General features: G+C 35.4%; 1 protein-coding gene across 6 annotated transcripts in view; it reads left to right on the top strand.

Annotated features, from left to right (window-relative positions):
• The window catches only part of PCDH17 (protocadherin 17), a 92,993-nt gene that overhangs the window by 43,719 nt on the left and 34,867 nt on the right, over positions 1-14,407 (top strand). The gene's annotated exons all lie outside the window — the stretch shown is intronic.

Here is a 14,407-nt window from a genome sequence, read left to right as displayed (position 1 = left end):
GAATAGTTGTTAATCCCTGGCAAATACATATAAGAATCAACTGGCATTTCATAAACATGCAGTAACAATCCTATTAAATCTAAGTAAATATTTGTGTAAGATACTTCAGGTCTATCCTGTTTTACCACACCCACTGTAGTATGTGCCATTATTGATGGTAAGGTGAGGTTTATCTCCATGAGTACACGTGCTACTCTCCTCTCGACAGGATCAGCAGAGCCAACTGCTGCATATGTTGCATATGCTGACACAAAGAGGCCTCCTTCTAACCTTTCTGCACTATGGCCCTGAAAGAGATAAACTAAATTAAATATATATTCATACAGCTATGTGAATGTCAAGAGTTTTCTGCCAAATAACTGTGTGAACTGGGGTTGTCATATTTTTTCACACTTCTAGATGACATAGCTTTACCAGCAATGCTTCACAATATAGATCTGGTCTCACAAGCTGCTATTCAGCATCAATGTTATTCATAATGAACATAGTCTGCTTTCTTTCAAAGCTCACACAGATAAAAATTGAACTGCATTTTTGGCAAATTGAACAGTATTGTCAAGAATACATTACCTGTCTTCTCATGTACAGGATAACCCTAATAACAACTATTTAGCTCTGTAAGTCCCTCAGAACTATCTCAGAGAGTAAATCTGGTGTATTGTACATCACTCAAATATCTTTGACTGTCTTCTGCTTTTGTGTTTGCTCTTTCAGCTTTGTTAACTAATAAACAACTACCAGAGTAAACATCTCATCTGGGTTTTTTTGTCTCCTCTCCCAGTTTGCTTTGGGAAATTTGAGTAATTTCTTCTGATGGTTTAGTTTACTTTTTTCCTACTCACAACAAAATATTTGATTTGGGTTTGTTTGGTTGTTTTTTTAATATTAGTTTTACAGAGGAAGAGAAAATGGAGAAGACCTTTTTAAAACAAATGAACAACCCCCACCCCTTCTAAAATAGAAAAAAACAAGTCTTTTTGTGAAAATCTTAGGTAGGGAGTTTTTAATAACTGCAAATTTCTACATTCAGAAATAATGGCAAATTTAATTTAGATTAATCTCCAACTTCAATAACTTACACTTTGCTATTCACAGTTATAATTCATAAAATACTATAAGTTTATCTAGTGTGCAAAAAGTGAAAGCTTAAGTGTGCGTTGCTGAAAGTAGTGTCAAAATTTCTTCAGTTTACATCCTTACACAGCTTTTGATTTCTCTGTTTGTTGTCTTGTATCATTATGCATCAATGGAGTTAATAATGGCCAATTTAGTCCCTTAATATTGTTCCTGACTGGGGCTAAGATCCCTCATCTTTTTGAAAGTCAACTAAGTTTTTTATTTCCTTTCATAGAAAATCATCAGAAAACTGGTTTCTAACAAATGTGAGAATTCAATATTATGATCATTTTATTGCTGAAAGCAATAGAACAAATTTTGAAAAGGAAGGAACTTTGAGTTTAAAGCAATAACTTAGTAGTGATGGTAATGATATAAAAAATATTGAAAGGGCAAGACACATTTCAGTGGGACATTTGAAATTTTTAACTGTGTACTTTCTGTGACTTTTCTTAATTCTGGTCTAATCTGTCTTCTTCCATCTCACTATTCCAGCATAGACTGAAATGTTGCTCCTGTAAAATATATCTTATCTGGAGCAGCCATGCTGGTAGCTATATATGCAATTGTTTTTATGAAATTAAATTCTTAATAAGGAATTATTTTTTTACAGATAATTTATTATCTTTTACTAAATTCAACTAAGCTAGTACTTAAAAAATAGCTCTCTGACATTCAAAATAATAGATATGAAAGCAATAGTAATAAAAATTGCTGGGAAGGCGCAGTGCAAGCACTGATTCAGCAACTACCACACTGATTCAAACATTTTCTTTAGTACATACAATATTAATCTGTGGGGGTTTAAAACCACATGAAAACAACCCTTTACTGTAAGAGTTGAGGCATGGAAGTTGCATGCGAGGTAAAAAACTACAACTCATAATGCAGTCTAGGGCAACTGTACTATATGTATTGCCCTTCACTTTTAGCAGTTGAAGGTAATTCAATCACCTACCTAGATGTAACATCTAAGTCACCTTGTGGAATTTCCTGTTACTCCAGCATTTCCACAAAGACTTTAGGACAATTACACCCTGGTGAAATCAAGGGTCTAGAGAAAAGAATACAAGAAAATAAAAAAGACATTTTTCACCAAACCTGTATGTATTTTTGTTCCATAGATCTGTGTAATGTTACAGACACTTGGCTTCCATAACGTCCTGCACAATGATCTCCTCAACTTACTTAGGCATGTGTACAAACATACTGCTTTGATTGAAACCTGCCATGTAATAATTTCATTGGCAGTGCCTAGTTCTTGCTTCAGGAGAAACAGTAAATAACTGTTTCCTATTAGTCTTCTCAGTGACAATCATGATTCAAAAGTCTTTTCATATATTTGCCTTTGCTGTGTTTCCTGCAAGCTGAAAAATCTTAATCTACTTAATCTCTTCTGTTATGAAAGCCTTTTCATAACTTTGATCAACTTTGCTGCTCTTTTTTGTCTTTTCAGTTCTATTATATTCTTTTGAACATAGCATGAGCAGAACTGCATACAGAAGTCTAGATACAGCAGCAATAGATTAAAAGAATAATGTTTTGTGGTTTAATCTCTATTTGTTTTCGAAGATATCTTCTTATTCTAACTCCTCTCTTTATGAACTATGACCTGATATCACCTAATTGTCCATACTGTGTATTGAGAATTGTTACTGTTTATTATCCTGTACATTTCCTGCATTTGTTGAGACTGAATCTCATGTGTCACTTTATTGTAGTCATTCAGTAGCATGACGTCTGTCTGCAGCTTTTCATCCTCTCAGATTTTACTGCTCTCACTTGTTTGATACTAAAGCTAATTTAGGTGATAGTGTTACAATGCTCCAATTTTATATTTGGGTTCCATATGGTCTAGTGATTTTTTAGGATTAATTTTGCCCATTTTGTCTAGAATTTTGTCTATGAATCTTTTAGTTGCAGGCAGATTTCATGGCTCACTTCTATCCTCAAAATATCTGCATTGTAGAAATCTCTCTAGGCTCCTTATTTTCAAAACTTCTTTTTTTTTTTTTTTTTTTTTTTTCTGGAGGACTGGGTACTTGTGACCTTATCTTCTTTTACCATTGTATTATATGCTGAGTCTCTGTCAACCTCACTGAGTCACTGATGCTCTGGCAGGTTTTCATTTTTTTCTGACTTTTTTGTAAAAATTGTCATTACTTTCTATGTCATGAAAAGAGTCTTCAAAACGTTTTTTCATTCTTCCCTACAATATGGTAAACTTTGTTTGAATTACTCATTTTTCTCATTGTAATTTGCTCACAATTTCCCCTTTTTTTTTAAGACTATCTTTTTACTTCTAATGGCCTCATTTAGTCTCCTGTGTCAACATGCTGGCTATTTTTCTGTCCTTTAAAAGTGTTTTTGATAAGTGGTATACAGTTTCTCTGAACTCCTAATATAGTATCTTTAGGAACTCTGTCATGCAATCTGCAAGCATTTAGTCTTCTAATTGTCCTTTCAATTTCCTTTCAAAAAGCTTTGTCATGTTCAGGTACTTCAGATTTTTTAAATTTAATATTTCTGTGGCCTTTTTTTTTTCCTTGCCCTTTTTTCTCTAGAGACATTGAGTTTGAGAGCTTCATGGCCAGCATTACAGTGTAGCTTATAGATAATTTCTTTTTCCACTTGGCCCATTGAATGCTAAAAAGTAAACCAAGTAAGCACAGTTCATCCTCTTGTGAATTTGTCTAGTTGTTGTAAGTTCCATGGTACTTCATCATTCCTGTATAATTTGTGTCTTGGAATTATAATTTTAGTGATTTCTGCTGGGCATTTTTTTCGATTGCCCTTGTGAGGCCCTTGTTGCATCATATTCCTCAAAAAAAACCAGTTGTTGGAGTTCTTGTTTTTCAGACAAAAAAAATAGTATAGAATCAAGTAAATACTTGGTTTTGGTCTAGCTACCAACTTTTATGTGTCCTGTTCAATTAGGATTTTATTTGTTGAAGTTTTTCTTCGCTACTACCTTTCCAAATGTGGTTAACTTTAACCTATTTTTTTTCCTTTTTCACTTTGCAGTTTGTGACTTCACTCTAGCTGACAGTTATCTGAGATTGTGTACTTTTTTATACCCGTGATTGTCTTTAATTAAAAGAAAAAGATTGCCAATTGAAATGTCACTAGCCTTTTTTTCGTGCTTACTTGCATGATTCTTACTCTTCTTAGATGTGTTCCATTCATTACAAACATTTCCTTATTTACTAATTAAAATTAACTCTCCTTATCTAAGTCAATTTTTGACCTCAAAAACTATATCAAAAACTATATGAGTGTCTGAAATGCAGAAAGCAGAAACAGGATCTCTGCAGAAATGTAGAAATGCTGCAGAAATGTAATGTCATTTTCTGTTCTTTATTAGGCCAAAACAGAAAGACAGAAAAAAAAAAGACAAAAAAAAAAGACACATTTATTCCAAATCAATTACAGAGAGATCCTTAGCAGTCTCATTTTCATCTTGAATTTTATCTTTTGCTTGTGTTTCAGTTTACTGAAGTCTGCCTCTTCATATTGATTTTTTATGAGAGAGAGACTTAATAGTTATACCTGTAACTAGTGTTCAATTAAAAATTCAATGTTGTGCTTCTTTTTGACTGGAAAACCTCCCACACATTATATTGGTATTCTCCAATGACTGGCACCAATTTCCTGTTTTCAGCTCCTTCTGATTTTTCTTCTCACACTTCATGAGAGTTTTAGAAAATAATAACATTTTTAAGTACATGTAGTAAGTACATGGCCATGTCGATTTTTGCTTGGTATATTAGTAATGCACTGTAGATATCAAAGACAAAATTTTAATGATATTTTTTATTGTGCTGTATTTACACAATTTGCCAAATGCCCGTTTTAGGCTTCTTCCTTCCCTTTTTCTCATTTTGACTTTCCTCACCCTTGAAAAATACTTTTAGAGATCTTTCACAATGTATTGTTGCAGAATTCCACTCAGGGATGCAAGCATCCATTATTGCTACCATTTTTTCTCAATCCAGCAAAAATCTTAATATTTTCATCTTTTTCTACACTGAGGCAGCTGTAAGCACTTGTTCAAATTAATGTAACAGGTGAATTAGTCCAATCACTTTTAATCTAATTATTTATATGACAAGAATAAGAGTACAACAAGAAGAATATAAGAATATCCACTTAGTGGTTTAATGCGATTAAGCCAATCTTTACATTTGCCTGTTTAATTGATAAGGATTAATTTTTCAGAGTATTGCATTGTAGCCTCTGACAGAAGCACACGTGCTTTTACATGCTCTGGTGTTCACCATTGTGCTTTGGAGGTCTTTCATAAAAGCAGTGCCTTGCCTTAGGCTGCTTTCCACCCAGGGCTCTTTTATGGACTATGGGACCTGTTTGGGTTGCTGTGGCTCCTGACCAGACTGCTAGAGCTTTGTGGAGTTTGCTGCAGCTTCATGTCTGGGTCTGGTAAACACAGAGTCATAAGACATGAAAGGAGCATGTATGTAATGCATCTTCATTCACCATGGCTCAGATCCTTTCAGAAAACACCCTCATAGCCTTACTTTGTGCAAATAAACCACAGGCACTCTAATATCAAGGGTTTTCTGACCCTGAAATTGACGCTGTGGTCTGGCCACAGTCACTCTTGAAGTCTCTTTTATCCTTGCAGACCAGAAAAGTCACCTATTTTTGTAATTCCCAAGGGTCCTTTTCACACAGAATTTTTCCAAAGGTTCTAGGTAATATCCAGGAAGAGCATTATGTTAATGGGAAGGATCACACAGCCTATGGTGACTTCTGAATCATGTTGGAAACAGACAGACAGAAATGAGAGCTGGTCCAGGCCAAAGGTATATTCAGCATCATTCCAGCTGCATGGACAGTATAGGTAGACCAGTTACACAAAATGGATACTTTTGCAGGTATTAACTTAGATCCAGCCAGGGAAACTGTAGAAAAAGAATCACCTTTTGAGCTCCACCAGAGTGTCACTCACGTGTTTTTAGTCAAGAATAGGAGTCTCTCAGTTTATTTAAGAGGTTTAACATTTTTTTCTCAAATTCTCATTCAATTGCAATATATATTTATTTAACATTCCTTCATCTGGAATCTTAGGAAAAGATAACTTCTTTCTATTTCAGTTTTAAATAGAGGTTACAGTAACACCTGAACTTGTGGAATATTTGACCTAGCCGTGTCCTGTTAATAGCTTGCTTGCTGATTCAAACGAGCGATCCCATCAATGCTGTATTCAGGATTTCCTTACTGAAAAGAACAATACATGCCTGAATGTAAAGCTGTGGTACACTGCTCTTTCAGGTTGAACTGCTGAAAGGTAGACAAGGATACCTGCAACTCTGTTCAGCTGAGCTTGAATTTCACCCTGATACATGCTGAGAGCTAGCATTATACACTTCATTCTCAGTAGTGACTGCCAGCCGTGTAACTCTTCAAGCATATCCTACCATTTGTTCTATCCAGCAGAAACAGGGTTGATTCCAAAGTAGCATTTCCAGCTACTTTGTGGGGTTAGTGTGCAAGGAAGGTGAGTTTGGGCAAGTACAAAATAGAAATTGACAGTAGTATTATATGAACGGAAACAAAAGGAATCCTGTTACCTTGTAAAAAATGTGAGGATGTAAAAAATTTCCTGTGAAAAGACAAAGAAAGATACAGGATGTTCATTTTATTACATACAGTGTGCTAAAGTCCATAGGATTCAGATCTTACTTTACCCTTAAACACATTTCCAGGTGTCTCATCACAGCCTGTGAGAATCAACAACCTCAATCAATTAGATAATGATGTGACCAATCTGTGACACTTGCTTGTGCTCAACTGTTTACTGGGAGAATATCCTGCATAGGACCTCACAACTGTGTTGGATTAATTTTTATCTGACTGCACCCTGATTTTCATTAGAAAACTAGGAATTCGGTATGTGGATGGAGAAGCTGGAGGAAATGTGAATCCCAGTAGATCCACACCATGCAAGTTTGATGTAGCCATAGAGGTGTTAATGGGAGGCTTGGCTTTCCAACCCTTAGATGTGGCAGCTTTTGTTTACTGCATTTAAACTTCTGTGTTTGTTTACTTTTGTTATTTGATTACTTGCTCAGTGTAGGGAATCTTATTGGAGCCTCTGTTTATTTCTTGTGATGTATCTTTTCCATCTAATGACATCCATCATCTGAGAACATTTTATTTCTAGTCTTGAAAGCTTCACATTCACGAGAGTGGTCTAGAGGGACAAAGCTGTCTCACTGTGCAGTGAACAGAGAATTATTCTCAGATGCATCCTGCTCATCTAAACCTTAAATATTATTGCCAGGTTCTTGAACTGGCATTGAAAATAAATTGAGAATCAATGGAAAATAGGATTTTTTTTATATTACATGTTGAGGTAGCTTGTCCTCTTAAACAATCATTTTTTTGTTCTTTACATATTATTAAAGAAAATAAATATATATACAGCAGAGAAACTGGACACCACACACAGGTCAATGTGATCGAGTGAATGCCAATTTATTACACGCCACACATGGTTTATATAGGGTTAAAGCTACACACCATTGTCAAAGTTGAACCTCACACCATCAGGCCACAAACTAATTGGTTATAATCCATATCTCACAAGTCCAATTTTTATTTTATCACATCCTTGCTGTTTTCAAGCACCTGCAGAGTCCTGTGAGAAACTACTGTGTGAATTGCTATGGAGTAACCTCCTCCCTACCACCTAGCAGCAGCTGTGCTCCTTGCTGCTTCTTAGCTGATAGCTACCCCAGTCTCGCAGGGTCTGTATAGGTCTGAATTGGTCACTCTTCATTTTTCTGTAGCAACATCTTATGTTTGTATCCCTGACTGATTTCTACATAATTCTAAGTACAACAGCATGATCAAGATGAGATTATCACATTGATGGTTGCTATCCAATATGACATTAAAAAAAGAACAATACTTACTGAGGTAACAGCAAGGAATTCCAGTTCCTGTATGTCTAATGAAGTCTTGAGACTTTGCACTCCTGTAGTAAGCATACAGGATATAATTAAACAGAAGACATTCCTAACATACAGATATTGAGAATGTTCTTTTTTTTCATCCATCATCACATCCTTCTTCAGCTGGCTGTTGTTGAATCAGCTGTTCTTTACCTGTCAAATCTTATGACACTTTTGTGACGACACTTTTGTGACAACTCTACTTCAGAAGGAGATGTAAGGCTGGGGTCCATCCATTTGTGGCTCATAGCAGCTTCATTTAGACAGCCTTTGTAATGTATGTGGCAAGTGTGTGATTTGTAGTCCCAGGTTGCAGGGGAAGACTCATCCCCACTGTGAGGAGGTCACAAGCTCCCTGCTGTGACCATCTTTCTTTGGCTATTGAAGCAGGTGTTGCCTGAAAGGACAATTCCTAGGAAGTTATGAATGTGTTCACAACAAGAAGGAAACTTTTAACTTTAAAAGGAGAGAATAAAAATATGAGTGACCGTCCATAAGTATTAGCTGCTGATGAGGAAGCATGAGGTCTATAACAGTCTCTCCAATATTTGAAAGTTACTGTCACAATTTTAACTTGTTTAAATGGATTAAACAGTCCTAGTTCCATCAATATGATACAGTCCCATTTCTCCACATGTGAATTTTAAAGGAGAGAGTCCTTGTGATCCTTTAGCAAACAATTTCAGGAAGGTGAACTGACAGAAAATTATTTGGGTTTTGTTTGTTCTTTTTTTTAATGTGTTTTTAAGCTCTTGAACCTACTCACCATAATATTGAAACATAATAGAAACACAGAGTGGATGTCAGGGAGGAATGATCTGGCTTAGTTTTACATATTGTGGAATCACAGGCTAAAGAAAGGAGAACCTTCTGCTGTCAGAACTAGGTCTTCTCTGCCGATGTTTCCTATCCAGAAGCATCACGAATCCACAGTGCAAAGCTGCTTAAAGCAAAACAAAAATATAGCAAATGTCATGGTTTCTTTCTCATCTGATTAAAAATTTTTTTGACCAAATGAAGAAGTGGACAGTTACTTTAGCCTGTTACAGTTTATACAGTTTTCTGAAACTAGGCACACTTGACACAGAGGTTTTTGTGAGTCTTTTCACAGATGCTGCAGCAGGAATGAAAGAAAAAAAAAAAAAGGCCTTCCTATGTCTTTTAGAATAATCACATCCTTTAGAAAACAGTTCTGCTACATATAGGCAAGATGTTGCAAGACAATCTCCAACCATTTACCAATACCTGCAATTTTATCTTCAGATATCTTTTTCATGTAAGATACTTGAAGTGAATGAATGAGCATGAATGAATGTTCATTCTGCATATGCAAAAAAAAAAATTAGGCCTTCAAGTTTCAGCACTTGGTTACTTTTTCAAGTTACCAAGCTAGAATTGTAGCTAAACTATCATTGGGTAAAGGATGAGACATAAAAACCTTAAGCTGAATACATTTTTTTTTCATTTAAAGATGTCTTAATTATAAAACTTATTTATAGATAAGAACTTAAAAATTCCACTTTTATTCATCATATACTGTTTTATGCTTGTGTTACAGACTTAATCAGATTACAAGTCCTGTTTTGCTAGTAAATACCTAAGCAAATGTATACTTTATCATTCTGGGCTGAGAAAATAGTGCAGATTTCTGTTCAGCTTTTACTTCTGTTTAATGTCTTTATATTCTCCCATTTTAAATCAGAAAATTATTAGAAGGATATCAAAGAATAATGCATTTTCTTTGTAAACCATGAGTGATTACTGTGAAATAATTTCCCAAGAGAAAGCTCAGACTTGTTCTACACACAAACAAATTCAAAAGAATTTTAAAGATTTCTAAATCTATTGAAGTCACATTTGGCAAATATGTACCATTTCAATGCACCTGCACACAAGCTGATAATAACAAACTTCAAAATTATTTAACTAGCCTAGATAAAGAAGGTAGACATTCTGCTCCTAAGGCATGAAATTTCTTAACATCTTTAGTTTAGAAGAGATATTTTATAAAAGAATTGTAAATAGAAATCTACATCGGGAGGAATTTCTAATTCCAATAGGGGTGCAAGACTGAAATTTTCGCCTTAGTAGAACAAAAAGAAAAAATTAGTCATGAGGACTGCCAGTACTTACAAGTGTTTAAATTCTTTCCACATCTCCAGTTGATTGACGTCTTCAATAAGCTGTTAATGACCCACTCCATTTGCTTTAAATGAGCCTTAGATTTTTAGATCTGGGGAGTTTTGTAGAATGTTGAAATTAAGTAGATTTAATTGCCTTTTTTCAGTTTTTGTTTTCGTTTTAGTAATTCATCATTCAGAGGAACGGTGTGCTTTGCCATTGTAATGAAGTTTCTCAGTAACCTTTGATTTGAGTTCTAGATGCAAAACTCTGTGCTAGCTATAATGAATCAGTATTCTTATTTGAGCTAGACTGCATGTATAAGGTAGCAGTTATTCATAAAATAAAACCTTTTCTTATGCTAGCTTTCAGTGTTTTAAAGTAGCAATTTAGCAGCTGTCTTGGAAAGGGCTCTAAGCGCACTGAAAATCAAAGATGACTCTGGTTCTGTTCATGATATGGGTTGGTACTGCATTTTTATTAGCATATGTGTTTTCCTTCTACTTTGGTAGTTTCAGTCCCTGGGGCACAGAGCTGAGAAATATAAATTGTAGCTATCATGCCAGATAAGGAAAACAACGTAAGAGATGATGCAAAATGTATTTTCACTGGCAGTGAATAAGCGGAGACTGTCCTGTGTAAAACAAATTTTTCCCTCTGACTGTGATGGGCTATTCTCATCACAGTGATACCTGCTGAGGACCAGTGTTATATTTAGTTACATTGTAATAGCATTTCTTCCAAGAAATTAATTACATATCTGTAGAAAAGTGATGGTGCAGGCAACCATGGCTTTTAGTATGCAATCAGCATTTTATCTCTGTTGGTGCCAGACACCAGCTAATCCATGATTGTGATAGAGGAATTTATTGTCAAGAGATCTGGGAAGTGGGGAGCTGGACATCAAAGTGACTATCAATGTAAGACTTTATTGCAGCAAAATTAATAGAACCCTATCTTTCCTCAGTAGGAATGAATAAAAACTTAGAAGACAAGATAAGTAGTGATCTCTCCTACTTCTCTTCATGTTGGACATTCATATGGGCAGTACTTCACAATATGAAATCTGAATTCAGTCTTGGGATGTAAGCTTGCTCATAGTATGGTTCCTGAATTCATATGCAGTCAAGCTTTCACAAATACATCCACCAGTTCATATTTATATAAGGTGGAGTGTACACAACTGCACTTCTTATATACACTCCTATACATTATGAAGGATGTAAGTCCATGTGATCTTGAGCAGAAAACAAATTCCCTGTGCATCTCTGGATAACCTCGACCATCTATACCTTCCTTAAGAAGGAAGATAGTCACGGACTGCACTTATCTGGTAGGTCACACTTTAGCCACTGCACTTTGCAGAGAAGAGAGTATGCCATTATCTGAGTTAAAATGAAATACAATATTTAGTATGAAGTAGTCACTGGCTCTCTGTGATCTCATTCCTGCAAGGCAGCAGCTAATCAGTGTTACCTGGTGGGGTCTTTGTATTATGTCCCCCTCATACAATTCATATCTGTTCAACAAAAGACATATGATCTTTCATCCACCTTTGTGCCTCCAATAAGCATAAAGTCTGTTGCAGGGCAGAATGAGAAGCAGACTAACCTTTTCAGCTCGATTACAAAGAGAACAATTTGGTTTTGTAATTAGAGCTCAGCAGTGATCTCTATTTCACTGATATTCAGCTCGGTGTAAACAGAACTCAATTTTGACAACTGTTTAGCTCACAGCGCAGTTTTAAAGTATTAAAGGATGATGGAAGACTTATTAGATTAGCTTTTGCCATGATCTTTCAGTGTCCCAGATAATTATTATTTGTGATGCAGCTGAATGGTTTAGGCTTGTGTTATTATTATGCATGCATTTCTGTGTAATACTTTATCTGCTGCTGATGCGCACTAAAATATGCATTAGGAAGTGTACATTTAATCAGACTGCACAGATATTAGTGATATTTTCAAGTGGATCAAATTGTTCCTTTTTAAAAAATTTTTATTTAATTTCCATCACAACAGTTCTTAGCTCCTGACTTTTTTTTTCTTTTTAAATCAGTGCAATCTTCTTCATCATCATTACTATTATTAGTAACATTCCTATGAGTTTTATCACACTCCTTTGATCCAATTATTACATTACATTTCTCCCCCAGCATTTCAACTTTTCCTCTGTTCCATGTGTGTTGGTGTTGCATAATTTTTTCTTTCAATATCAACTTTTCAGTCTTTCTTATAGAATAATTTAAATCATCTCTGGTAGTCATAAACTATTTTTCACCTTGCTATTTGATTTTTCCTCTTATTAGCTTTTCATTAGGGTATGTTGCTTCTATCTCTGATCTTATAATTAACATTTTACCTTTTGTTTACCTTTTTTCTTATTTTGTGTAAGGCATGTCATTTTAATATTTTCACCACTTTTCCCTACATAGTTTTCCCTTTTTTATTCTTTTTCCCTGTCTAACCTAATTCCATTAGTTTGACTCCTTGTCCCAATTTCGGCTTGGACAGAGTTCATTATCATCCTAGTGGCTGGTACCGTGCTGTGTTTTGGATTTAGTGCAAGAATAATGTTGATAACACACTGATATTTTCCGTTGTTGCTAAGTCATGCTTGCACTAAATTAAGGACTTCTCAGCTTCTCTTGCCCTGCCAGCGACAAAGCTGGAGGAGGTACAAGAATCGGGGAGAACAGGTGACCCAAACAGGCAAAAGAGATATTCCATATCATGTGGCATCATGCTCAGCATATAAACCTCGGGGATAGCTGGCCAGGGGTCTCTACATGGAAACTAGATGGACATTGATCACTGAGTGGTGAGCAACTGTACTATGCATCACTTGTTTGTTTGGGTTTTTTTTACAATTCTCTCTCATCACGCTGTGGTGAGGAGTGACTGAATGGAGTTGAGTGATGCTTAGTTGCCATCTGGAGTTAAACCACAATACTCCTCTCTGACCAGGAACATTGCTTTTTATTTCTAGTATTTTGTATACTGTACTGTCCTTGTTTACCGCAATGTGATTTGCTTTTTATAGAAGTCTAAGTTTGAAACTTTTTGGCAGTTCTGTATAGATTAAGGCAATACATTTGAAGGCAATTATGTGATCTTCCTGGACACAGCCTAAATTGCTGGGATACACGAGGGAAAAAAACCCCTAAACTCAAGAAATTACACAGAATTTTCACATTTGAATAATTGCATTTTCTCTTAAGGTTCACCAGGAAAGTGAGTCTATGTCAGTGACTAAGTGCGTACATTTAACAAAACATGAGTACTAGTCCATGAGTGAAATGCACTTTTATTTTCATCTCAGTCTCTAAATGAACATCAGTAGCTCATGTTATGAAAGCACAAAGATTGCTTAGGGCAGAGAAAGCTCTGTAAAGGTTAATGGCCTCAAATCCTTCCTGCCCTAACCATCATTTAATGTTTTGGGTTTTTCTTTTATGATTATTTCTTAAATTTGCTCATCAAAACAAGACTCCAACAAGAAAAAGTTGTAATAATGACTGCATTCTGTGATCCGCCTTACTATTTATCTTTTATATAATAATCTTTACATTGTGTTCATTCCAGTATGGTGCCATCCAGCAGGATGGTTTGTTGCTAGTTTTGTTCATGTTAGTTGTTTCATGCTCATGATAAGTATTCTGGTTTGTTCTGGCAAAATGTAGTAACTTAAAAGCATCCAGGCCTTTCAGCCATCTTTTCCATTTGGAAGTGAAAGACACATATCTATTTCTGAAGAAGTCATACTTGTCAAATGGACATAGAGCAAAAGAGCAGATTGCTATAATCACTGTGTAGTAGGAAAAAAATTAGTATAAATGTATATGCACACCATCCATATATACTGCCAAGCTATCATGGAAAGAGCAGTTAGTTCTCTGAACTACACTTTACTTCATTACTTTTATTATGTATTAGGTATTTTTGTTCATTCTGTTGATTCTCATCACAGCAGTATCTGAGTACCTCCCAGTGGTGTATTAAGCTCTTGACTTAAGATCTCTCATTTTCTCTCTAGAAAGAAAAAAACAGCTGAGTACATCAACTTTAAATTAATGCATTTTTGATAGCCTGTGACCCATCTGGTTAAAATCTGAATTCTAGTTGAACTATGGAATGTCATCTACGGAAGTGAAGACTGAAGCTAGGACATATAGCTTTCTCCTTGGGTGAGAC

Source organism: Pithys albifrons, chromosome 1 (genome assembly GCF_047495875.1).
Source record: "Pithys albifrons albifrons isolate INPA30051 chromosome 1, PitAlb_v1, whole genome shotgun sequence".
Classification (NCBI taxonomy): Eukaryota; Metazoa; Chordata; class Aves; order Passeriformes; family Thamnophilidae; genus Pithys; species Pithys albifrons.
The sequence above is the reverse complement of the archived record's forward strand: the minus strand, read 5'-3'. Positions and strand labels throughout refer to the sequence as shown.